This window comes from Papio anubis, chromosome 2 (genome assembly GCF_008728515.1).
Source record: "Papio anubis isolate 15944 chromosome 2, Panubis1.0, whole genome shotgun sequence".
Taxonomy (NCBI): Eukaryota; Metazoa; Chordata; class Mammalia; order Primates; family Cercopithecidae; genus Papio; species Papio anubis.
Window position 1 is genome coordinate 21,119,208 of NC_044977.1, and position 26,145 is coordinate 21,145,352.

The window sequence follows — 26,145 nt, forward strand, 5'->3', positions numbered from 1 at the left end:
TAGTCAAGGCAGAATCAGGCAGGAGTTGGTGCAAAACCCCACGTGATAAAATTCCAACATGACACCCACTCATTTTGATTAACAAACTCTTCTTAAAATATATCAGGAAAGTTAGGGTTTTGGTATATGTCATTCAACCTTCTGTCATTAGTTTTATCTTACTACTTTTCATCCTGAAAGCTGGATTAAAACAGTTGTTTGTAGGAAATAGAAACTAAAATATCATGAATCACAGAAGTTTTCTCCAAGCAGGTGAGTCTTTGAAGCCACTTCTGTTGCTGACTTTTCTTACTTATATATATTAGTGTCCAAAGCTCCTGGAATTTCTCAAGAGCTACCCAGAAAAAAAATCTTCTCAAGTGATAATCATTTAGTAGTGTCTGCCTGGATCAACACATTGAGGAAGATTCTGAAGCTTTACCTGCGCTCTGCTTGAAAACGTGTGGTAATGCATTAGTAAGGTCAGTCATGGCCACAGGAGAGGATGATAGCATTAGTACCTTCTAGTTCTCATTCTGATCTAATATTTAACCTCAGGCCCTGACGCTGCTCTTGGGGAAGCTGGGCCACTTGGAAACCCTTAAGTTAAAATCTGTGGTTCAGTGACAGATTGGATTAAGAAAATGTGGCACATATACACCATGGAATACTATGCAGCCATAAAAAAGGATGTGAGTTTGCATCCTTTCTATAGGACATTGGATGCAGCTGGAAACCATCATTCTAGCAAACTATCACAAGAACAGAAAAACTAAACACCGCATGTCTCCTACCTCATAGGTGTGGAACTGAACAAATGAGATCACTTGACTCAGGAAGGGGAACATCACACACTGGGGCCTATCATGGGAGGTGAGGGGAGGGCGGAGGGATTGCATTCTCAGAGTGACCAGATGCAAATGACGAGTTGATGGGTGCAGCAGACCAACATGGCACAAGCATACATATGTAACAAACCTGCATGTTATGCACATGTACCCTACAACTTAAAGTATAATAACAATAAATAAAATTTAAAAAAAAAAATAAATAAAAAAAATTAAAAAAAATAAAAATAAAAATAAAAAATAAAATCTGTGGTTCTTCATCCTCGACCACTCACTGGCCAATCCAGCCTTCCCATCTGTTTCTCTCCTGGTGATATTTTACTCCTAGTGATGCAAAGACTATATACCATCCAGCAAGCACCACTGGCTCTGAGGTCAAGGATAACAATTGCTCCCTCACAGTTGTGCTTTGGGCCAGTTCCTCAGCATACTCTGAATACCCTGATCCAGAAAGGAGAGGGCAGAAGTAGCACTTAATTTCTCCAGAGCAGTGCTGTGCAAGCATCTCCACCCCTAGTAACCCAGGAGCATCCATTCTTACCTTCAAGGTTCTGACCATATTGCCACCAGCAGCATCATCTGTGTGTTTACTATGTGCCAAACAGTAAGCTAAGTACCTTTAATGCTCACATCAACTCTTTAAGTTACATATTATCATCTGCTCCACTTTATAGAAAAAAGAAACTAAGGGATAAAAAGATTTTAAAATTTGCCCAAAGTCAAGTGAAGTTTTATGTGGTTCACCTGAGTCCAGAGATTATACTTTAAATATTACGTTATATTGCTCATATCTTGCAAAAAATAGCCATGCATAGTTGTGTTCTGTGTTTAAAAATCATACAGATTACGTATTCTATTCTGCAATAAGTCTGGGTGTGTTTTAATTTAAAAATTATATTACGTCTCATACACTGTAGTAAAGTTGGGATGACATCTCATGTCATCCCACAAGAGATGACATGATTATCCTGAGGCTTGATGCTCCCCCTGGGACACAAGTACACTGTGAAAGAAACAGCACCAAGGCATTGGACTTTGCTCTACCTCATGATAAAATCTGTAAACTCAGAAAACTTATGTTATCCTCCATACATCCTTGCTACCTGTGAGACTATCAGCAATGAGCTGGGACCTTAAAGAGAAAGAATGGCCAGAATACTCTAGGCAAAAAGAAAAGGAGGAATATTTTAGTTTGAATAATAAACATGCAAGTTGAAAACATTTGAAAATTACCCCACTTCTTACTTTTATAGAGAAAACAGAGGACATGATCATTATTCACTAGAAGGAGCTCATTAAATATGGTCCTATATAAATGATCATGAAAGTAATTACTTTTTGAAAAGCCATAGATTCCATGTTTTCCATAGCCCAAGACCCCAGGGCCTTTGTCCTGTCGTCTTTCCTAACATCAGTGACACATGTTTTACATCTAAGTACTTAGAGGTATAAGTTTTACTTTGTCTCAGATCCTCATAGGCATAAACTTGTAGGCTTAATAGCAACAATGCATTGTGTTGTGGGTTACATAAAATAACAAGTATGAAATTACATATAGCATATGTCAGCAGTATATTCTATACTGAGGCCAAATTCCATAAAGGTCAATTCTCTGGGGATAGGACTGCACTGTATCTGCCACATGATGTAACACTGAATACTTCCAGTTATGTGTCATCTTCTGAGGAATGTGATATTAATCTTCACTATTTGATGAGTACCCTTCTGAAATGTATACAATTTTTTTAACTTTTATTTTAGATTCAGGGGTGCATGGGTAGGTAAACTTGTGTCAAGTGGGATTGTTGTACAGATTATTTCATCACCCAGGTATTAAGCCTAGTACCTGTTAGTTATTTTCGTTGATCCTCTTGCTACTGCCACCCTCCACCCTCCAAAAGGGCCCATGGTGTTTTGTTCTTCTCTGTGTGTCCGTGTGTTCTCGTTATTTGGCTCCCATTTATAAGTGAGAACATGTGGTATAAAACCACATTTTCTTTATCCAGTTATCATGGATGGGCATTTAGGTTGATTCCTTGCATTTGCTATGCTGAATGGTACTGCAATGAACATACTCGTGTATGTGTCTTTGTAATAGAATGATTTATATTCCTTTGGGTATATAAATTAGTCCAACCATTGTGGAAGACTGTGTGGCAATTCCTCAAATGAGATTGCTGGGTCGAATGGTATTTCTGTCTTCAAGTCTTTGAGGAGTTGCCACACCATCTTCCACAATGGTTGGACTAATTTTATTCTCACCAACAGTGTATAAGCATTCCTTTTTCTCAACAATCTCACCAGCATCTGTTATCTTTTGACTTTTTAATAATAGCCATCTGACTGGTGTGAGATGGTATCTCACGTAAGTTTTGATTTGCATTTCTTTAATGATCAGTGATGTTGAGCTTTTTTTACATGATTATTTGCCACATGTATATCTTCTTTTGAAAAGTGTCTGTCCATGTCCTTTGCCTACTTTTTATGGTGTTTTTTTTCTTGTAAATTTGTCTAAGTTCCTTATAGACGCTTTGTCAGATGCTGTATTAGTCTATTCTCACACTGCTATAAAAAACTACCCAAGACGGGGTAATTTATAAAGAAAAGAGGTTTAATTGACTCACAGTTCTGCAGGCTGTATGGGAAGTATGGCTGGGGAGGCCTCAGGAAACTTACAATCATGGCAGAAGGCGAAGAGGAAGGTAACACGTCTTACACAGTCAAAGCAGAAGAAAGAGAGTGAAGGGGGAGATAGTACATCAAACAACCAGATCTTGTGAGAACTCTGTCACAAGATGGCACCAAGGGGATGGGGATACTGCTAAACCATCAGAAACCACTCCCATGATCCAATCCCCTCCCACCAAGCCCCACCTCCAACACTGGGGATTGCAATTCCACATAAACTATAAAAACACCAAGAGTAATTTAAAACTATAAAAAAGCAAGAGTAATTTTAAAAATCCTCATAGAATTTTCAATCTGGAAAGACTCCCAAATTCAAACTACACCCTGAGCCCCCAGCCCCCATTTACACATGAGGCCACCTAGGGCTCAAAACGTTGAAGAACTTGCCCGAGGACACATTAATACCAACCCGCAGGACCAGGACTGGTACAATAGCTGTTAAAGTCCTCCCAGTCTGAGACTCTTTCTGCTTTCCTATATTTCCCATAATTTAAATATTGACACAGCGTCCAGCAGGGGTTAGCATACTTTTCCCGTAAAGGACAAGACAATACATAATTTAGGCTTTTCAGGCCATGTGGTTGCATATGGTCTCAATTAATTCTGCCATTGTAGCATTACAGCAGCCATAGGCACAACATGAGCTAACGGGTGTGGCTGTGTTAAAATAAAACTTCATTTGTAAAATCAGGTAGCAAACTAGATTTGGCCTGTGGACAGCAGTTTGATGATGCCTGGTCTAGAGAAAAAGAACTTTCTCAGACTTCTCAGACTTACTTTCTCAGACTTCTGATTCACTTTCTTCATGTATCACTCAGGCTATGGCATGAGTGAGTGTGGAAGAACAAGGTACATTTTGACCCATCCCCGAAGCTCCTAGAAAAGTTAGAAAACCCTACCCAACCAATATCGAAAATCATTAAAATCACATATATGCACACCCCAGAGAGAGAAAGGGTGAAAGGGTAGGGAGACAGGCTAACAGGTGAACATTCTGGTAGTTAATCTGCTGCCTCTTTTTCTCACTAGCTATTTAATTAATGAGATCAAATCAAGTGGCCAAGCCTTTGTTTACTGGTATCTAGGGTACTCATTAACTACCTATAAATCTCTGCTGCTCTCTGGTGGTAGAAGACATTTCAGAGAAGTTGAATACTGTAGAATTTAGCAACTGAGTTCTCAAAATTTTGGGGGACACTAAAGAACTAAGTGAGTGAGACAGGGTATTTTCAAACTTACTAAACAAAATCATAACTGAATCCCTGAAATATTTCTATGAATGATTTTCCTTCATCACAAATCTTCCTGGTTTTTTTTTTTTCTATCAGGTCCAAGCATCGGTTTTTCTGACACCTGAAGCGTCCATTATTTTTCTTTCTCTAAAGCAGGAGCATCATAATTAATAAACGTGGCTCAGAAGAAGCTTTAATTCTTCCAGAACTTTTGGATAAGGCACAAAAAGGTGTGGCAGAGAGTCAAAGGAGAATAAGCGTCTACCTGGCAGCTAGCTGACAGCAAAGGGGCTTTTAATGCAAATGACAATTTCAACTCGTGCGTGTAACTGAACATCAACAGATTTTACTTCACCTCGGTGCTGTTTTTTTTTCTAGTACCTTAATCACACCAGAGAAGCTGAGAACCCCATCTTCAGTTTTCTTGTCGCTGAAAACTGTGCTTCAGGGATGGGTTGACACTTTATACCAGGAGACTAGTCAGACCACTGTTTTCATATTAGTCGGTGTATGACTCCTGGTGACTCAAGCCAAACGTGGGTGGGGAGATTCCAAAAACCAGAGATAAGGAAGAGTAGGAACAAGTGAGCTTGAATCTTTTATGGACCCAGGGGCTGTGCCTAGCTTACCCACTGTGGTTAATACATTCCAGCTCCTGGAACAGAGACTAATACATTGTAGGGACTAATATGCTTTTACTAAGTGAGTGAGGAAATAATTGAATGAATCATTCGTGTTTATGAGAGTGGTTTATACGCTATATAGCACCCTATAAGTAATCATTGCATTCATACTAGAAGTAGCAAAGAAGTGAATTACAAATCAAGAAATAATGGCAGGAAATAGCACATCTAATATGGAAAGAAGTTCTTTCCAAACCCACAATTTCATGTTTCCTTTCTCAGTATCACAGTATCACAAAACTCAGGGATTAGAAAGGCTTTTAACACTTTCGTTGTCCAAACTTCCACTGATGCTCTTTATTCAGAGTTCCACAATATTCCCACCAAATGGTAGTCACCCACCCTCTACTCAAACACTTCTGGAGACAGGAAGTCAATGTCTGCAAAGACCCTCTGTATTTTGGGTGGGGAAGGGAAGTTGAAGCCACAGGGCAGTGTAGAAACAGGAGATTCCAGAGTCGTGCTGTTCAATAGGTCGCCACTATCCACCTGTGACCACTGAGAACTTGATATGTGGCTAGTCCAGACTGAGGTGTGCTGGGATTTTTGAAAACTTAATACAAAAAAAGGATGTAGAATATCATTAATTTCTTATAATGATTACATTGTGAAATCATAATATCTTGTATCCACTACAATAAATACATTGTTAAAATTAACTGCGCTTTTTTCTGTTTACCTTTTTAATGTGGTTACTAGAACATTTAAAAGTACATATATGGCTCACATTATGTTTCTACTGGATGGCATGGGTCGAGAGAACACATTTTGTCTTTCAATTCAGCAAAACAAATACAATGTCTTCAGGAGACACTAATATGGAAACTCTGGTCTGCTCTGAGTATGAAAATCAAAATCCCTGCTCAATAATTTGAATCCCATCCCCTCTTTTATGGTACTTGTGTCTGTGTCTGTTCTTGGCTGTGAAATGGATAAAATATTTTCTTCTTTTCCCTGTCTCTACAGAGAGTCATAGACTCATGATGAGCCTCTCATAGTGACAGTCTCCTGTTGTCCTGGAAACAGTGTGCAAGGAGAGCTGCCTCAGCTCAGTGAAAGGGAGGATTTTCTAACAGAGCTCTCCAGAGTGAGAATGATCAGCTTGACTCAACCCTACCCCAGTAGGTGAACTCTACATTTTATAATATCTGAAGTGTCATCACAGCTAAAAATAGGAAAGGAAGAAAATGTTCTCAGAAACTCCTGATAACAAAACAATAAATCTTAACTCATCATTATAAAAGTGTACGATTATTTTACCAAACTGCCATAGCTTACATATATAAATCACAAGGAATAATTATTGAGTTGAAAGTGCCTATGATATTTAAGACAAGTGTAATCCTTAAGTAATAGGGTGATAATTCTATTCTTAAAAATCCATTTGAGTATCATTTGACATTGTACCCGCACTTTAAAAGTCTGAGTCTTTTTAACTGGTTTGTTGAACAGGCTTGAGATGGTAGGTAAAACATAAAACTATTTCACTTTACTTATTTTACTCCATGTGATGAATGTGTGCACGACCTGTGAGGATCTCCTACTAGCTTTAGAGAGAAAGCACCCCCGCTTACACATATCCCCCACCACACACACACACACAAACATACACACACACACAAACACACACACACAAACACACACACTCACACTCACACACACACAAAAACATACACACACACACTCTCACACACACACACTCTCACACACACACACACACACACACACACACACATACACACACACAAACATACACACACATACACACACACAAACATACACACACTCTCTCACACACACACACACACACACACAAACATACACACACACAGACACTCACACACACACACACACATACATACACACACACACACACCCACACACACTCACAGGCTAATGTCTCAACTCTAAGGATTTCCCCTCCTCCAGTATTCAGACTAAAGAGATTTGGGTTGGGGTGAGAAGAGTCTGTATTGATTTGGGCAGAGTCAGATCTGTCCCCTCTTCACAAGCCCTAGAGGGTTATCTTCTCCAAAGCTGTGTTTTCACAAGCCCTAGAGGCTTATCTGCTTCAAAGCACAACATAATTTGGCAACTGAAGTGTCCAAACTGTCAACTATGAAAAATGGTTTTAGGCAATACTTGAATTGCCATGTGACCCTAACACAGCAAATAACGTAGGAAATGTAAAAAATGCATTTTCTGACATTTACAGCTGTTGATCTTTAAGTTTAGTAACAAAGTGATTACAGGTGATTGCGACTGTCTTTAGAGGCTTTTAAGACCAGAAAAGAAGTCTTATCTATTTGAGCAAAACATTCCTTTTGACAGCAATAAAACTGAAGAAACTCTCTAAGCTCCTTCCGACTAAAATTTAGGTTGCTAAGTTATTTCATGCAGACTTTCAAAGAGTGAGAATTTTCTTATCTTTAAGAATCTTTTCTTAAGGGTATTTCTTTCTGTATTAGGGTGCAGAATTTGATTGGACTGCTGAGATAAGTGCTGTTCTATCAGTTTTAGATCTAGGCACTCCAGGATACCTAGTTTGATTTCCTAAAGAAAGAGCAAACAATTCATTGTTTTATATGAGTGGGGAAACACAGCAGTGAGGTTTCTCTGCCAGGCACATGACCAAGTTGTCTGACCACATGTAATCACAGTAGAAGTAGAGCATTCTCCTTGTTCTGTTCTATCAGAATTTGGCCCAACATAATTGAATAATTTTTAAAAGTTTGAAATAATGTCGCTCCTTGGTTCTCCAACTTAGCAAGCATCAGAATTACGTGGAAGACATATTAAAACACATAATGGTTGACCCCATCAGCCTAGCTTCTGATGCAGCAGATCTGGGTGACATCTGAGATGTGCACTTTGGGAATGGACCCAGACAATGCTGATGCTGCTGGTCCAGAGACCCCACTTGGAGAACCACAGATCTAGATACAGATAATTATAATGAAGAAGTGCAGAGAGAAACCTGAGCAAGAGCTGTTCTTTGAGAATTCTGATTGAGGACTCCTTTCCAAAAACAGATTTAAACAACTTATTGAGATCATTCTGCAAACTATTAAACCTAAGCATAAAAATATGGTCCAGAAAAATGGGTTTTCCTTGCCTGATTAAATGAATGACTTGCTAATGTGGAGCATAACATTTGATTTAAAATATAGCCATTATGCATGGTGATCATTTCCATCAGGGAAAGCCCTAGAAAAACAAACTGTATTCCTCAAATTTCAGTGTAAAAAACAATTCTCAATCCTTTTGTAGTTTATAAACATAATGATTGGGTTTTCATATGCATGTGTGAAATGTGTTTCCCTCAAACCTTGTTACAGTGTCAGCACATTACCCTGTGCTGACATGAAAATAATAAAGTAAAATAATTATCCTTTCACTTTCAACAAAAAGTGGCTCTTTTTGTTCCCATAATATATATTTTTATGCTTAAGTACCCTTAGCTTCAAGTATCTTTATTTTTCCTTTTTAATAGCTTAGATAATCAATACCAATGCTTCAAGTAACTTTAAAAGAATAATTTTGCAATACTATCAAATACCTAGGATTTATATTTAAAATCTGGTTCACCTTGAAAATCTAATGATTTTCCAAATTATCTAAGTTTCTGCAGTGGTAGTTAGGATAGGACTTGTAACGTTTATAGGACTGGATATTCAAGTTTTTAAACCTTAACTACCACTAAAACATTTATACAGGTCCCAAATGAGTATTAATATGACTAATGTCATCAAATGAATCTCTAATTAAGGCTTAAGCAATCTTTCTAAAATGGTATTAGGAAGAAGACTTTCTGAATAAGGTGAATTGAGCATGCTCCCAAAAATCCTGCAAATAAGGTATAAATTTAGTTAAGGCAAAAAAAAAATTAGGGAGGAAAATAGACCTATGAGCTTTCTTGACAGCAAATTGAAAGTCAAGAATGTGATGTGGCTGCCACTACAAATGAACACTTTCCAGGTAAAGAGATGCCACACCCATTTTATTCAGTGGTAGGCATACCGCTTCTGAAATGCTGTATTGATTCTGCAGACATCTCAGGAGACTCATCAACAAACAGGGGAGGCTTCAGAGATGGCAAGGATGGTAAAGGGTCTGAAAAAACAGGTCTTTTGGGGAACATTTGAAAGAACTTACAGTGAATGACTAGAGAGAGTTGGATGTCGCAGGTGAGGGCCACACAGATACACGAATGATCTCTTGAAATATCTTAAGAGCTGTCAAAAAACAGAAATTTAACTTCCTCTTTTTCTCAGCAAATGGCAGAATAGAAACACATGAGTGTATCAGGAAGGTTAGGAACACAGCTTTGAAATCAGACAGTGGATTTAAGACTTGGTTCCAGCCATTGTTGGATATGTAAACTTGGCAAACTAGTTGTTCATTAGAAAAAAAGCAATATTAGAAGTACCTCTCCTTAGGTAAGGACTAAATTAAGGACTAAATGAGATGACAGATATGATAGACTCAGAACAACGCCTGACAAGTGTTCAGATAACCATTTGCATCAATTAATTTAATAGAGATGCCTGAAAATGCATTGAGCCACTTCTAGAAGGAAATTTAGCAAAGACAAAATTAACATCAGCCAGGGATGCTATGGTAAGAATCCCGGCATTGGGTAAAAGAACTAGGTAACCTGTAAAAACCCTCTCAACTGTGAAGCAATTCTTCACAGTTGTTAACTAGTGCTTAACTCTCCCTCCCCTGTGCTCACAGCACTTTGTTCAACCAGTATTGCAGAATTTATCACACTTTTTCATCAGTAGTTATGAGCATGTGTGTCTCCCACCTAGTTGGTAAGCTCCTCAAGGTCAGACTATGCTTCATCCATCTTTGTTCCCTATGCATCTTGCCCAGTGCCTGGCATACAGCAAGCATTCAATAAACAGTTGTTGAGGAAAGAAGATGCTCAGGGCTCAGGGCTAATGTTGACTCCTGGCTGCTTCTCTATCTGTGTGACAATTCCTCCAGGAAAGGGCCTAGCTAATATTCAGTCCCGGAAGCTTTTGAATTCTTGTGGTTATGCTAGAAATATGACTTGGCGGGCATTACTTTTCTAGGTGAATAAACCATTCTAATTGCACAGCGTTGAGTACATTGTGAATTTATGAAGTTTGGACCAATTCCTGATCCCCAACGTGTGAAGACACCGCCTGGCCACAGGCTGTGGCTCTTTCAGTTTATGCACATACTCTCTGCCGTCCTGTTCTCCAGCTGATGAGGTGGTTCAGTCCACACTCATGGAAATCCTTACGGACACCTTCCTTTTTCCGTACTAGAAGTTCCTAAAAGTGGTAAGAGGCTTAAAATTGCACTCCAGCTATTTTACTGAAAATTAAAAAGACACCTGTTCATCTATCAGGAAACTATGCTTGCATGATTACTAACTCTGATTCTTTTAGTGCCTAACTTCTTCTCTGGATAAAACTGAGGCATCTTTCAGATCCCCAGACTTATTGACCTTTAATGTTTGCCCAAGTACTTACCAAAATATTATTGTTCTTTCGGCCAGTCAATAAATACTTGATGAGTAACTAAGAAGTACCCTAATGGCATGACAGCTTCCAAACTTGCCTAAATTATAACCATGGAGGAGCTTATGAACTCAGAGAAAGTGGTTTAACTGACATTCAGTGGAGGAAAAATGTTTTAATACTTTATACACTGAATTAAACCTGTTCTTAAAGAACCAAAACTCCCCAAACTACCTAAAAACTCAGGATGGGAGATGAATAGAAGTAGCAAATGAACTGCCTGTCCTGGCAACCCACAGCATTTTGCCATGTGATTCTAAACAAACTGACAGTGGGTCTGTTCCAAAACCACGTGCTCCCCTGTTCTGGAATGTAGTGAAGGGAAAGTCTGAAAGGAAAGCCAATCTTGGCAAAACCTCTTTTGTTCTCTCACATATTCCAAAGATGTGAGGCTCAGGGAGCACTCAAGTCCCCAGACCTGGGCATGACTAAACCTGGCTTTTACAAAATTTAGAACAATTTCCCTTCTGTTTCCAACAGTGCATGCAGCACTGAGAACACAGAGCTACCCAAACTGCAAAAACAAGAAAGTACATGTTTTCCATCAGGACCAGCTTCTTCAGCAGTAATCGGTTATTTCTTTCTGATATTCTTAAAGCCCATTCTCTTTCTACCAGCGTGTATGAGGTTTTGGGTATGAAAAAAAAAAATCTTTTCCTATGCAGCATTCATCCATAAACTTTTTAATTCTTTCTGTCATTTGTTTTCATTTTTTATGTGATTTACATCCTAACTAGTATATTGTCTACCCCCACAGGAGTTCAGATATCTATATATAGTCCTTTACCTTTGGCCAGTGATGATCAAAAGGACTTTTATATACTTTTCTGATAATTAACAAAAGAATGGCTGAGGAAATGTAAGACATAATGTAAACACCCTCGTACCTAGTGATTCTTGTTACTATTTATTACTTACTATTGTGATGTATGTAGTGAATTGTTTGTAGATTTAATGGTTTTGTACCCAGGGTTCCTCAGTGCAGTAAATTTAGGTTTGGGTTAGTTCACAATAATTTTTGCAAAACTAAGACTTTCTTAGACAATATTGTTAAGGGATTATATTGTATCCAGAGTTCATCAGTCACAGACACTTGGCTAAACAATATTGACATTTGTAGTGACCTGAGGAAAAGCCTGAACAAACTTTACACCTCCCAGAAATTAAAAGGGAAGGACCTAACATAAATGTTACTCAAAAAGCCAAGTAAAGTGCTTTTCTCAGCAGGGTGATCAGAACACAGGAACTGCAGGATATCTGAAGATCAATTAAGAAACATCATCCCTGTTCCAACTCAACATAGTCATACCAGTGTTCAGCTTACATATGCAAGGAAGTATAAAATTGAAAAGAAAGACAACTTTCAGAGAGGTATGTTCTTTACAGTCACCAAAATGATGTCAAGAATTTTCACAGCCAGCCGCTCATCTGATAGATAGTGACCTTGAATGTGGAGAAGCAGACTGGGCCCAGCATGACACAGAATTTGTAACGGTACTCATAAATGTCCATGAGTAAAATAGAAGTCACTCCAACTGTGGTAAACCCACACTAATAAAGATAACTTTCACAATATTTTTTTCACAAAACCCTGTATATCCAAAATGTTCACATCTCCAGCCATGCTGCAAGATGATAAAGCTATTTCTGTTTACGTGGCCAAAACTGGGTGTGCAATTATATAATGTGGGTCGTCTGAATGGAGGAGCCTCCTTATAAAGGGTGTTTCCACAACTCCCTTGAGAAGGATCAATTTCATGATAGTAGAATTAGTGCCACTCTGTAGATACTGGTGAGATAATCCAGCTACAGAAACTAATAACAAATTCCCCATGGTATTCTAGAAGGAACTCCAAATATATGAAAGAAGGAAATGGTGTCACTCCATGAGAATCAAACTTTTTCTTCAATCCATTTAATTTTTTTAAAAAGGAACAAAAAAAAAAGACATTGAAGCAAAGACTGAACATCAACTGTACACTCAGAGGATCCCACTGGTTCTACTATCAACAAATAACGACGGTAAACAAGACTGAAGGCACGAGGTGTGCTCTGGCGATGTGGCCCTTAGGCAGTAGACATTCTCAATGCACCAAATCTAGATTGTTCTTCTTGGAATCTGCAAAAACTTGATCATGCCCAGGTACATCAACAGATACAGGACACTGTGCATATATATTGAACAAAAATATTTCTAATTCTGTGAACAGCATTCCTAGTTAAGGAATGCTTCACTTGCAAATTCTTATCGTCCCTTAAATAAATTTCATTGCTTTATAGACACTTTGCTTTCTAGGATTCCAGATCTGCTCATGATGTCATGAATAGTAATTATAACACAGCATTTGTAGTTTGTGATATAATTTTTCATAAATATTATCTCATTCAATATACGTGAGATTGGACTTACTATTATTTTTTTAATATAGTAATGGAGTCTTACTCCATCACCAGGTTAAAGTGCAGTGGCATGACCATAACTAACTGCAATCTCAAATGTCTGGGCTCAAGCAATCCTCCTGCCTTAGCCTCCTGAGTAGCTAGAATTACCTGCATGCACCACCACACCTGGATCCACACCTGGATAATTTTCTTTAAATTTTTTTTTGTAGAGACAGGGTCTCATGATGTTGCCCAGGTTTGTCTTGAAATCCTGGACTGAAGCAGTCCTTTTACCTTGGCCTCCTAAGATGTTGAGATTATAGCATGAGCCACACTTCTGGCCAGGACTTCTTATTATTCCCAATTAAAAGATTAGGACATTGAGGCTCAGAGGAGTAAATTATCTTCCCCAATATGACACAGTCTATGAAGAAACCCAGATTTGGATTCCTATCTTCCCAGAATTTTTTTGCCTTTTTTCTCTACCATATTGTCTCTGACCAATGATGAGATGGATCGAAAAGTTTAAAAAGGAACAAGTTAGAAGCAGTCATACAATGTTCCAAAACACAGGTGAAAGCAAAAGATATGTAAAACCATAGCTATGCAACTTGTATTTTCCTTTCACAAAAGGCAGCTACTGCTGAGTCTTCATCACCTATAGGAAAGGCAATCCTTGGCAGGTCTTTGTCTAAAGACAATCTCCAGAATGTCAAGTAATGTTTACTTCAATTTTGAGCTAGCACGTTAGCATAAATATAAATTTCTGTTTCTTACCACTGATATTTTATCTAATTATTTTGGATCTGAACTTAACCATAAAATACCAGCTGTCACAGAGCAACATGTTATTACTACTTATATATTATGTCCCATAGAAGAAAGATTTGCACTCAGATTAATAGAGAAGCTTTGGGGGTTACCATGAAAGGCAAGAATTTCCAAAATAATTCTCATATTAAGCCTTGACAGTTTGTTTTATCATCAAGCTATTGTTAGATCTTTTTTCCAAATATAAGCCTTTTTAGTTTCTTTGGTTACTTTGGTTACTACGTAGGCTGTCCCTAGAGTCTTTAACTCAGAGCCCATGACTTCCTGCTTACAGTAGAATTGCTTGCTGATGCCACTAACACTGCCATAAGTGCAGCCTTTTGTGAAGATTTATGTAAGAAACACTATCCAACTCACCTTTGCAAGCTGATCAAATCACTGGTTGACTTTTTCATATCTTAAGCTGGGTGTAGATGGAGGAGTCTGGAAGAAAAACTGATGGAAAAACTTAAGTTTTTACAAATAGTGAGCATTAACCACCTAACTATAGAGGGTACCTTCCCTCAATGTCCCCAAAGTCCATTGTATCATTCATATGCCCTTGCGTCCTCGTATCTTTGCTCCCACATATCAGTGAGAACGTACGATGTTTGGTTTTACATTCCTGAGTAACTTAACTTAGAGTAACGGTCTCCAATCTCATCCAGGTTGCTACAAATGCCGTTAATTCATCCCTTTTTATGGCTGATAATCTCCTTGCTTTTTATATGAGGAACTCAAAATTCGGAGAAGTAACTTGACCAAGATTACTTAGTTATTTTGAGGCTGATCTATGGCTCCACAACTGAAAGTTAAGTCCTAACCACCCTCTTTCCTCAAATAGTGCTTTTTCCACTCTGCCTCACAGCTCTTGCCATTTGTAGTACAAATGTCAGATAGTTTCATGTTAATAAGAGTCCATATTTATCACCATGAACCCTGGACCCCATTTGAATGGAAGGGATTTATGGTCAGGAAATTTATCTGGACTGTCACTATTTTGTATCTCTTCATCACCAAGCAAAGAGCCATTATTAATGAATGGTGCAGAAGATTAAGGACATCCTAGTCTGGATGGTGAAAACACCCTGGCCATCTAAGTTTTTCAAGATGTCCTTCTATGTTTAGCAACAGGAAGTAGTTCTGTTGACATATTATAAGGCAGTTTTTCAAAAGTTGTCTTAATATCTTCTTTCAGATCTAAGAATGTTTAGCACAAATCAGAATACATTACCTGTTTTGTTTTTGTTTTTGTTTTTCCACATTAAATAAGTTGTCTTTACTTATTTTTAACACAGATCTGGAACTATGGAATCTAACCGAGGTAGTATTATATCATTAACAGAAAGTTTCTGAGTCTGTGTCATCCATCCCATTCTTTAAATTATACCAAACTACTCATGCAGCATTCAGCCAGAAGCCCATAAAAGCAAGTCACAGGCAATCCTACTTTGTAAACCTGGGATTGCCTTGTTTTGTTCCTAATCTTGTTCTTGCTCCACTCTATCCCAGTTTGGTCCAGTTTCCAGTCCCTGTCTTATCATTTGCATTCTATGACTCACTTGGTCTTTACCGATTCATTTTTGTTGCTCTATCAAACTGTCTCTACTGCTCTTTAAAGTGTCAGCTCCTCCTGGTTCCAAGTGCTTCAACTTGCCTTCTCTCTTGCCGTTCCTTTGGACCCCAAAATTGCACAGAGAAGGATTTAGAAATATGTCATATGAGGTCAAAGCAGCAGACAGGTCAGTGTGTGGCAATGCCATGTTTACAAGCTATGAAGTCACTATTCCCTCCCAGGGAAACTTGGCTACCATTCCTATTCAATGATGAGTTCTTAGACCAACTAAAAACTCAAGTGTCTGAAAAAGTGAAGAAAGATATCATTGTTTTTCTGAACTTTACAACTGTTGAAGGTGATGGAAATACTTGATGCCTCTTTCATACTCATCTGATGGCCTAGGAACAGTTTTGAAAATGGATTCCAACATGCTTATTGAAAGAATGCTCATGCTAGTTAATTTCTCTGCTAAAGGGTTCAAAATTAGTAGTTTTATTCCTCTAAGTTTATGCAGTGATATGCTATGGTGATTTAAGGTAAAATATCCAGACTAATGTTTACAGCAAAAGAAGACTTGTTTATCCTTATCTTGTCTTCTAAAACCCAGGTCAACATTTTGAACAGTAAGACACACTAATCTGTTCACTTTTAGTCATTTATTTTTTCTTTGACATTTATTGTTAAAGAATAAATTAGTGAATAAAGAAATATATGATCAGGGTCCTAAGAAAGCATGAATCTACTGTGGGCAAGGCATGGATCTGGAGGAGTGTTTGTGCACATACACAGATATGTGCATATGGATACACATATGCATGTTTTAGCAGCAGAAACTGATTTGCATTGATCCATTCTCTGAAATTCCCAATATCCCCGGTGTGAACAGCATGAATTTGCAAACTGGCGAGTTCACAATTAGGAGCAAATTCTGTTACCAAATAACAGAGCAAGTTAAGTAGCCCATATTTAAAGAAAGGGAAATGAAATTGGTGATCTTTGTCTTAGTAACATTATGCTACTTAGCTAATTAGACTGGAATATAAATGGCTCATGAAACTTAAAGAAAATTTTATGTTCTTCAAGACTAACCTGTTAGCCCACCATTCAACTTTCTGCCCACCCTCAAGTTTACCACCTAGCACTCTAATATCAACAAAACAAAAGAAAAACTCAAGAGACACCCATGAAGAAGAAAAAACGTTTCTAAAACTGAATATATAGTACTTTCTGCCATAAAGTGAACGAATCTAAGCTTCCTTGTTTCTTTTTTTTTTTTAATTTTTTATTTCCATGGGTTATTGGGGAACAGGTGGTGTTTGGTTACATGAGTAAGTTCTTTAGTGGTGATTTGTGAGATTTTGGTGCACCCATCACCCAAGCAGTATACACTTTGCTCAATTTGTAGTCTTTTATTCCCATGCCCCCTTCCCACCCTTTCCCCCAAGTCCTCAAAGTTCATTTTTTCATTTTTATGCCTTTTAAGCTTCTTTGTTTCTAATTTAAAACTCCTTAATGCTCCCGGTGCCGAATGTGTAATAGGCTATACATCTAGGTTTGCGTAAGTACACCATAGGATGTTCACACAATGACAAAATTGCCTAAGAATGTACTTCACAGAATTTATCCTTGACGTTAAGCGAACACATGACTGTACTTAATTTCATTCTCTGAATCATTTCATGTATTTGTGTCCTGACTTCCCAACTAGATAATGAAAGTTATTCAGCCTTCCATGTAGATATTAAGGTAAAATATCCAGAGTAATGTTTACAACAAAAGAAGACCTGTTTATTATTATCTTGTCTTTTAAAGCCCAGGTCAACATTTTGAACATTAAAACACACTAATCTTCTATTCACTTTTAGACATTTATTTTTTCTTTGACATTTATTATTGAAGAATAAATCACTGAATAAAGAAATATATGGTCAGGTTAATTATTTAAATAATAATTACCGGCTTCTCGTTTTGTGTAGTATTGACAAATCTTTATTCAATGGGAACTTTTATCACATAAAGCAAATAATTTTTTCTAAGCATTAAAGTATAATCATACACTGAAACAATCCCCCAAAATGTGTAACTGAGAATAAAAAGAATATCTTTTAAAATAAAAGTAAAAATTTATTGTTATAGTGACATTCCAGTACTCTGAATAAACATCACAAAACTCACTTGAGGCTGGGTGCAGTGGCTCATGCCTGTAATCCCAACACTTTGGGAGGCCAAGGTGGGTGGATCACCTGAGGTCAGGAGTTCAAGACCTGGCCAATATGGTGAAACTCCAGTCTCTACAAAAAATACAAAAATTAGCCAAGTGTGGTGGCACATGCCTGTAATCCCAGCTACTTGCAGTGGGTGGGGGAACTGAGGTAGGTTTGAGCCCAGGAGATCCAGGCTGCAGTGAGTCATGATCACACCACTGTACTCTAGCCTGAGCAACAGAGTGAGACCCTGCCTAAAACAAAACAAAACAAAACAAAACAAAACATAAAACAACCCCACTTGTACTAACTCATCCTTGATTTTAAAAATAATAAAGGAGACCCTGACCAGATTAATTTGAGCAAAGACGTGAGTGGAAAGTCAGGCCTGAGCACACTCTCTTGCTGGCTGCTGAGAGCCCCTCCATCCCAGACAAGCAGGAGGCCTGGTCTGGCTAATGCCCATGCTGTCAGTCTGAGACCCAGCTTAGCTGACAGTATGAACAGATTGACCAAATGGAAAGAAGGCTGTTGTCAAGTGAATGTCAATAAAGTATTTAAAAAAAAAAAAAAAACTGAAAACCTCAATGAAATCAATCTACTTCCAAAATCTTTCTTAAGGAAACATTCAGAAATGCAGAAAATATGATAATATTCCTTATAGTGTTAATTCTGACAATTTAAAAGTTTGAAATAATCTAAAACAGATCACTATATGTAAATGGCTACAGTAAGTTTTGGTAGGACCATGTCAGAACTCTCAAAGAACATGCCAAGGGGGGCCAAACCAGTCACCTAGACTAGTGAAGTTGGCCAGGGGATGTGAAATCTCCTGATTTTAAAATATTGAATTAAACTAATTCAATCATTTTAAATATTTTAAAGTCCAAAGAAAATATGTCTATGGGCCATACTTGGCCCCCATATCATCAGCTTGCTACATCTGATCTGTGTAGTGAAATGTTTTTGAAAATTTATTAAATAATTTTAATGAAAATGCTCTTTGTATAATATCCGGAGAAAATAAGTGTTACTCTAATTACTTAAAATACATATGGGTAGAAAAAAGGACTAGCAGGAAAGACATCAAAACAATAGTAGCTATATGTAGAGAGAGACTATTGATGGTTTGTTTTCTTCACACTTCTATGTAATTTCAAAATTAGTTTCAAATGAGGATTTATTATTTTATAATAACATTTTAAAACCATCATAAAGAATGAAAATACATTTGCTCAGCCCTTCATTGGGGTTCAGCATTAATGCTGCATTACTGATTGGGTGATGTCCTTAAGAAGGGGCAACGCAGAAAGGATAATGTCTGTTCATTTTTCCAATCAGTCATGCTAAATTTTGTGTTGAAATGACTGTGAGGTCCCACAGCTGTGAATTGCTGGAAGACAAATTTAACATCTTTAACAGATTGAGAGCACTGCTGAAGGCAGCTGTAAAAATAATGCCATGAAATATTGCATATAAAGTACTTAACACATAGATACACTCAATAAATGGTAATTTAAATAAAGTATTCAGAATTAGTAGGAAGTAGTGGTGCCTCATTCTCAAATGAGAACTAAAAATGAGGGAACACATTACTTTTTTAGTACAAAAATAGGCATTTAAGAGTGAAACCAGAAATAAACTTGTAAAATGGATAATTGACCAAAAAAATACAATTCCTGTAAACATAAAATCAATCAATCTCACTAAAAAGAGAGTAGCAACAACATTCAACGGCAGTTTGCTCTTTATGCTGATATGGTTTGGCTCCATGTCCTCACCCAAATATCATTTCTAATTGTAATCCCCACATGTCGGGGGAAAGACCTGGTGGTAGGTGACTGAATCATGAGGGTGGACTTCCCCCTTGCTTTTCTTTTGATAGTGAGTGAGTTCTCAAGAGTTCTGATTGTTTGAAAGTGTGTGGCACTTCCCCCTTTGCTCTCTCCGTTGCTCCAACATGGTAAGATGTGTTTGCTTCCTCTTTGCCTTCCGCCATGATTGTAAGTTTTCTGAGACCTCCAAGTCATGCTTCATGGTAAGCCTGTGGAACTCTGAATCAATTAAAACTCTTTTCTTCATAAATTACCAAGTCTCCGGTAGATCTTTATAGGAGTGTGAGAATGGACTAAACAAAAAATTGGTACCAGGAGAGTGGGGCACTGATAAAAAAGATATCTGAAAATATGGAAATGACTTTGGAACTGGGTAACAGCCAGAAATTGGGACAGTTTAAAGGGCTCAGAAGAAGCCAGGAAAATGTGGGAAAGTTTGGAACTTCCTAGACAATTGTTGAATGTGTGTGACTAAAATGCTAATAGTGATATGGACAATGAAGTCCAGGTCGAGGAGGTCTCAGATAGAGATGAGGAACTTATTGGGATCTGGAGCAAAGATTACTCTTACTATGGTTTAGCAAAGAGACTGGTGGCATTGTGTCCCTTGTCTAGGGATCTGTGGAACTTTGAATTGGAAAGAGATGATTTAGGATATCTGGTGAAAAAAAATTCTAAGCCCCAAAGCATTCAAGATGTGACCTGGCTTCTCCTAAGAGCATATAATCATATGCATTCACAAAAAGGTGGTCTGAATTTGGAACTTATGTTTAAAAGGGAAGCAGAGCATAAAAGTTTGGAAATTTTACAACCTGACCATGCAGTAAAAAAGAAAAAAACCTATTTTCTAGGGAGAAATTCAAGTTGGCTGCAGAAATCTGCATAAGTAAAGAGGAGCTGAATGTGTCTGTCTTTCTTTCTTTCTTTCTTTCTGTTCTTTCTTTCTTTCTTTCTTTCTTTCTTCCTCTTTCTTTTTCTTCTTTATATTTTTGTTTTTTTAGGAGCTGAATGTTAGTAGCCAAGATAATGGGGAAAATGTCTCCAGGGCATTTCAGAGATCTTCATGGCAACACCTTCCATCACAGGCCCAGAGGCCTAGGAAGGAAAAATGGCTTCCTAGGCTGGATGCAGTGCCCCGCTGCTCTGTGCAGCCTCAAGACATGGCACCCTGTGTCCCAGCCACTCCAGCTCCAGCCATAGTTAAAAGGGGCCAAGGTACAGCTCAGCTTGGGATGTGGCTTCAGAGGGTGCAAGCCTCAAACCTTGGTGGCTTCCTTTTGGTGTTGGGCCTGTGGGTACACAGAAGGCAGGAATTGAGGTTTGGTGAACCTCCACCTAGATTTTAGAGGATGAATGGAAATGTCTGGATATCCAGGCAGAAGTCTACTACAGGGAGGAGACCTCATGGAGAATCTCTGCCAGGGCAGTTCAGAAGGGAAATGTGGGATTGGAGCTCCCACACAGAGTCCCCACTGTGGCACTGCCTAGTGGAGCTGTGAGAAGAGGGCCACCATTCTCCAGACCCCAGAACAGTAGATCCACCAACAGTGTGCACCATCTTCCTGGAAAAGACACAGGCACTCAATACCAGTCTGTGAAACCAGCCATGGGGCCTATACCTGGCAAAGCCACAGGGTCAGAGCTGTCCAAGTCCTTGGGAGTCCACGTCTTGCATTAGCATGCCCTGGATGTGAGACATGGAGTCAAAGGTGATTATTTTGGAGCTTTAAGATTTAATGACTCCCCTGCAGGGCTTCAGACTTGCATGGGACCTGTAGCCCCTTTGTGTTGGCCAAATTCTTCCTTTTGGAATGGGAGCGTTTACCCAATGCCCTTACTCCCATTGTATCACAGAAGTAACTACTTGTTTTTTATTTTACAAGCTCATAGGCACAACAGACTTGCCTTGTCTCAGATGAGACTTTGGACATGGACTTTTGAGTTAATGAGAGAATGAGTTAGGACTTTGGGGGACTGTTGGGAAGTCATGATTGGTTTTGAAATGTAAGAAGGACATGAGATTTGGGAGGGCCCAGGAGTGGAATAAAATGGTTTGGCTCTATGCCCCCACCCAAATCTCATGTCAAATTGTAAACCCCACATCTAAGGGGCCTGGTGGGAGGTGATTAGATCATGGGGGCTGATTTCCCCCTTGCTATTCTCATGATGGTGAATGAGTTCTCACAAGATCTGATAGTTTAAAAATGTGTGGCAGTCTCTCACTCATTCTCTCTCTCTTTCCTGCTCTGCCATGGTAAGACATGCTTGCATCTCCTTTGCTTTCTGCCATGATTGTAAGTTTCCCCAGGCTTCCCAGCCATTCATCTGTACAGCCTGAGTCAATTAAATCTCTTTCCTTCATAAATTACCCAGTCTCAGGTAGTTCTTTGTAGCAGCATGAAAACAGACTAATACATATGCCATCAAGTAGACATTAAGCTGTGTTTACTTTTCAATACTATGCCTAGAGGTTATTACTATAAGGCAGAATTACGTGCATATACTGAATGTTTTCCATTGCATTTCAGAGACTGCATTTGGCATGGTTTTACATAGACTAATTTACAAAAAAGAAGAATCTTTATACCAAGTCTATGTATATGGCCTAATATAAATTTCAGAATTAAAAACCAGCTGAGTAACTAAGTGGCCAGCACAGCAGGGCTTCCCCCTGTGAAACTATCCATCCCTGGGTCATTTTCACACTACCATTCCTTGCCTTTACCTCCCAGCTCCAACTAGGCGCTTCCAATTGCCTGTAATGCAGAGCCTAGGTAGCAGCAGGACAGAAGTTCTTGCCTCTCAGCAGTCATTTAAACCTGGCAGCAGGAACAGGAAACTTCCTCATGATGAAAGCCAACCTCTACAGAGTTCCTTTTGTTCACTGATTTTTTTATCCCTTTACCTGCCATGGACTCTTCTATACCAGGCCCCAATTTAGACTTCAGTACTCCTGTGTTCGATTCCCGCATTTGGTAGCAGCTTCTGGCACCCACTGACTCGACTTCAGAAATATTCACCTTTGACTTGTCTGCTTTGATGCTGACCTCAGCCCACCCTGACTTTGACAACATTATCTACAGCTCAGTTACTAGCGTTTCTGAACCCTCTCCCCGCCTTCTTCTGCACCACAAACCTACCTGTGTCTCAGATTCTCACTAGCATTGTTGACTGGAAACCACACCCTGGTCCCCCCAGGTTCTCCTTGACCATGCCCCTAACACCTGATTTCTTACAAGTCAGCAATAAATGTGAATCTAAATGTAACTCATTAAAGAAAGCTTAGTTCAAATAATGGTTTTTAAAGTATACGTTTATCATAACCTATTCCTCTCTTCTCTTTCTGATCCCTATTTAGCCAATATTTGTGATTCATTGTAGCCTTTACTTTTACACTCTGCACTGTTCTAGAACTGTCTGGAGAAAAGGTATTTGGAGACTTAGAAGAGTATGCTCTCTTATGTAATCAGCCCCAGAAAGTAATGAGTTGAAATTCTAATCATGAAGTAATCAGGTGACTTTTAATGAAGCAAATTCACCCATATCTACTTTTATGTTTTGATTAGCCAAATATGAAAATTATTTTGCATTCTCTTAACTCAGATTAAATAACAGTGAGAATAAATTGACCTCCCTGTCAGGAAGATATAAAATTTTACCATGGGTAAATGAGGGGTGATTGATGTCATATTTTTCAATAATTTCCGAATCACATAGGATACTCAAGCAAGTAGCAGACCAAAGACAAGCATATAAAAAAGAATAACAATATCCTCATAAAAATCTATCCCTTTGGAAATGTAAATTTGATAATATTCATAAAACGAACAACTGCTTTTATTTAGCTATTCTTCTTAACAAGAGTATCTAGCTTCTGGACAAGGAGGAAAGAAGTGGTATTGTTTATCATCACTTTCTACTGGCCATTTTAACAACAGATTGTACCTTCAGCCTCTGGTTGTAGCCACTCAGTCCAACGGGCATTGAGTTCTCATCCACTCAGCACTGTGTTGCACAACCTCAGACACAGCCTTTTGTGAAGTTATGACTTTGAAACTCAGACACTGAGCTCACATAGTAACCATGAGTACACACAGGTCACCATGGCCAGAAGAGGAGAGGATGCCAGAGCTGGAAGCCACGAGCAACTCAAAGCATGCAAAGGAACAAGATGTCACTTTAAGGGGAAAGGCAAGATAGAGACATTGCATGTGTCCATCAACACAACTCACTGCTCTGTAGCAGCTGGAATAGGAGTTAAGTTGCTAGGCCTGAGTGGGCTTGTGAGTTCTATACTATCACGGCTTAGGTTTTAACAAGTAGATTAATACTAGAAAACTGAGTCTTACATGACCACTTCTCTTTGCTAGAATTACCATATTTTCCAGTCTTCTAGATAACAGAAGGAAACTTGAAGTGGAAACAATTTCAAGATTTTTCACTTCCTCTTTCTGCTCCTGAGGCACAGTTTTATAATCTGGAAATGAGTGCTATTATCTCCTCCTTAAATCAGTATAAAAGTTGAGAGGTTGAAAACATTATGTTTTGATTCTCATCATTTGGCAATAAAAGATGATCTCAACAGTGAATATTTTAGGTAACAATTTAGCCCAACCCTATTCTCTAAATCAAACAGTACTGGGGACAAAATTTTCTAAGACACTTAGATGGAAACATTAGGGTAACTGAATTGCAAGTTAACATGTTTATCTCTGAAGGTTGACATGTAACTTTCTCCTCTGTATCCAGAAAGTTCTGAAACAGATAGCAAGGACTTTCACTTGGTGCACTGCTGAGACATCTAAAGAGAGGGTCACTTTGAGGTACTGATGTAAATGTGTCCACAGAGAGCAGCACAGTATATCACAGGCCAGGAACAATGCCATCAGTCAGTGTGGCTCCTGCCTGGACAGCACAGAAATACTGGCAAAGCTAGTGTTTTATAACATGCTCATTAACATTATCAGATTCCTACTCTCTCCAGCATAGTTTAATAAAACTGAGAGGAATCACCTGATTTTATAGATCTTTCCAAACTATCAATTTTATATTTTCAAGTCAAAATTAAGACTGTCTTCAAAATAGAATGTCTAAACCTGTTCATTAATGGAAAGTCCATTTAAGTCTGAAGCTTTGCCATTCCAAGTTGAATTTTGACTTTGAAACATCACTGGCAAATCTGAAAGTAAAATAAGAAAAACTGAAGCAATGGAAAAATCCCCCCTGGCCCACAGTGTTGAATGGAAGGTATTTCTAATCCTCAACATGTGTTTTAGAGCTTTCTTTTATGAAGAAGAAAGATTATCCACTACTGTGTCATGGATATCATTTCATAAGGAAAATAAATTTATGTAGAAATAAAATTACCTTTACTTTTACATTTTTAAAAGAAACAGGCAACATTTTAAAATGGCAATTTCAACCTAACAGTCAGTCCCCTTATCTTCATACTTTGAAGAATATCATCTGCTCTGGGAATAGGCCACTAAATACTTTTTCCTGCTAAAAACTGCAACATGAATTATTGATTATTTGCCAAAAATAAAACTGTCACTAAATGACAGAAGGAAATTTGGGTGCTCATTTTATTTGTGGCATCCCAAATTCAAATAGTATTTCAAAAAGAAAATGTAAAAAATAAATTTTCCTTTAATTTAGATCATTAACCTTCCCTCATTTATAGTAAATATGGTACTGAGATAGCAGAAAGCATAAATTCTTTGAGGAAAAAACTATTTCTCAAAAGTTTCCTATATGATAACTTTAAAAGTAGAAAAGTGGTATCCATGGCAAAAGAAAAAAGGCAGGGGAGGAGACATCTGAACCAATTATCACTACAAAGCAATTAGAAAATTAAATCAGGCTTGGTGCAATGGCTCACACCTGTAATCCCAACACTTTTGAAGGCTGAGGCAGGCAGATCACTTGAGCTCAGGAGTGTCTCAAGAACAGCCTGGGCAAAATGGCAAAACTCCTTCTCTACGAAAAAATACAAAGATTAGCCAGGAGTGGTGCCAGGCACCTCTAGTCTCAGCTACTTGGGAGGCTGAAGTGGGAGGATCACCTGTGCTTCAGAGGTCAAGGCTGCAGCGAGCCCTGATCATGCCACTGCACTCCAGCCTGGGTGACAGGGTGAGATCCTGTCTCAAAAACAACCAACCAACATCTGTTTTCAAATCACTATAATATAGTTTTTCCTCAAATTTTGAAGCATTTCTAATCTATTTTATTTTTCTGTACCTTCCAAGCAAGAGCAATTTAAAATCTGAATCAAAAATGGGTTTTCTTCATTCATTATAGAAAATAGTTAACAATTGTTATTACACAAATCTTTTATTAAAATTTTTTACATCAGGTAGCCGTGCTGATCC

General features: G+C 38.3%; 1 non-coding gene across 1 annotated transcript; it reads left to right on the forward strand.

Moving 5' to 3' along the window:
* Window positions 1–8,688: 8,688 nt before the first annotated feature.
* LOC116274037 lies at window positions 8,689–8,794 on the forward strand. Its single transcript, XR_004182517.1, has one exon. It is a non-coding gene; the product is annotated as a small nucleolar RNA U13 (small nucleolar RNA).
* Window positions 8,795–26,145: the final 17,351 nt, after the last annotated feature.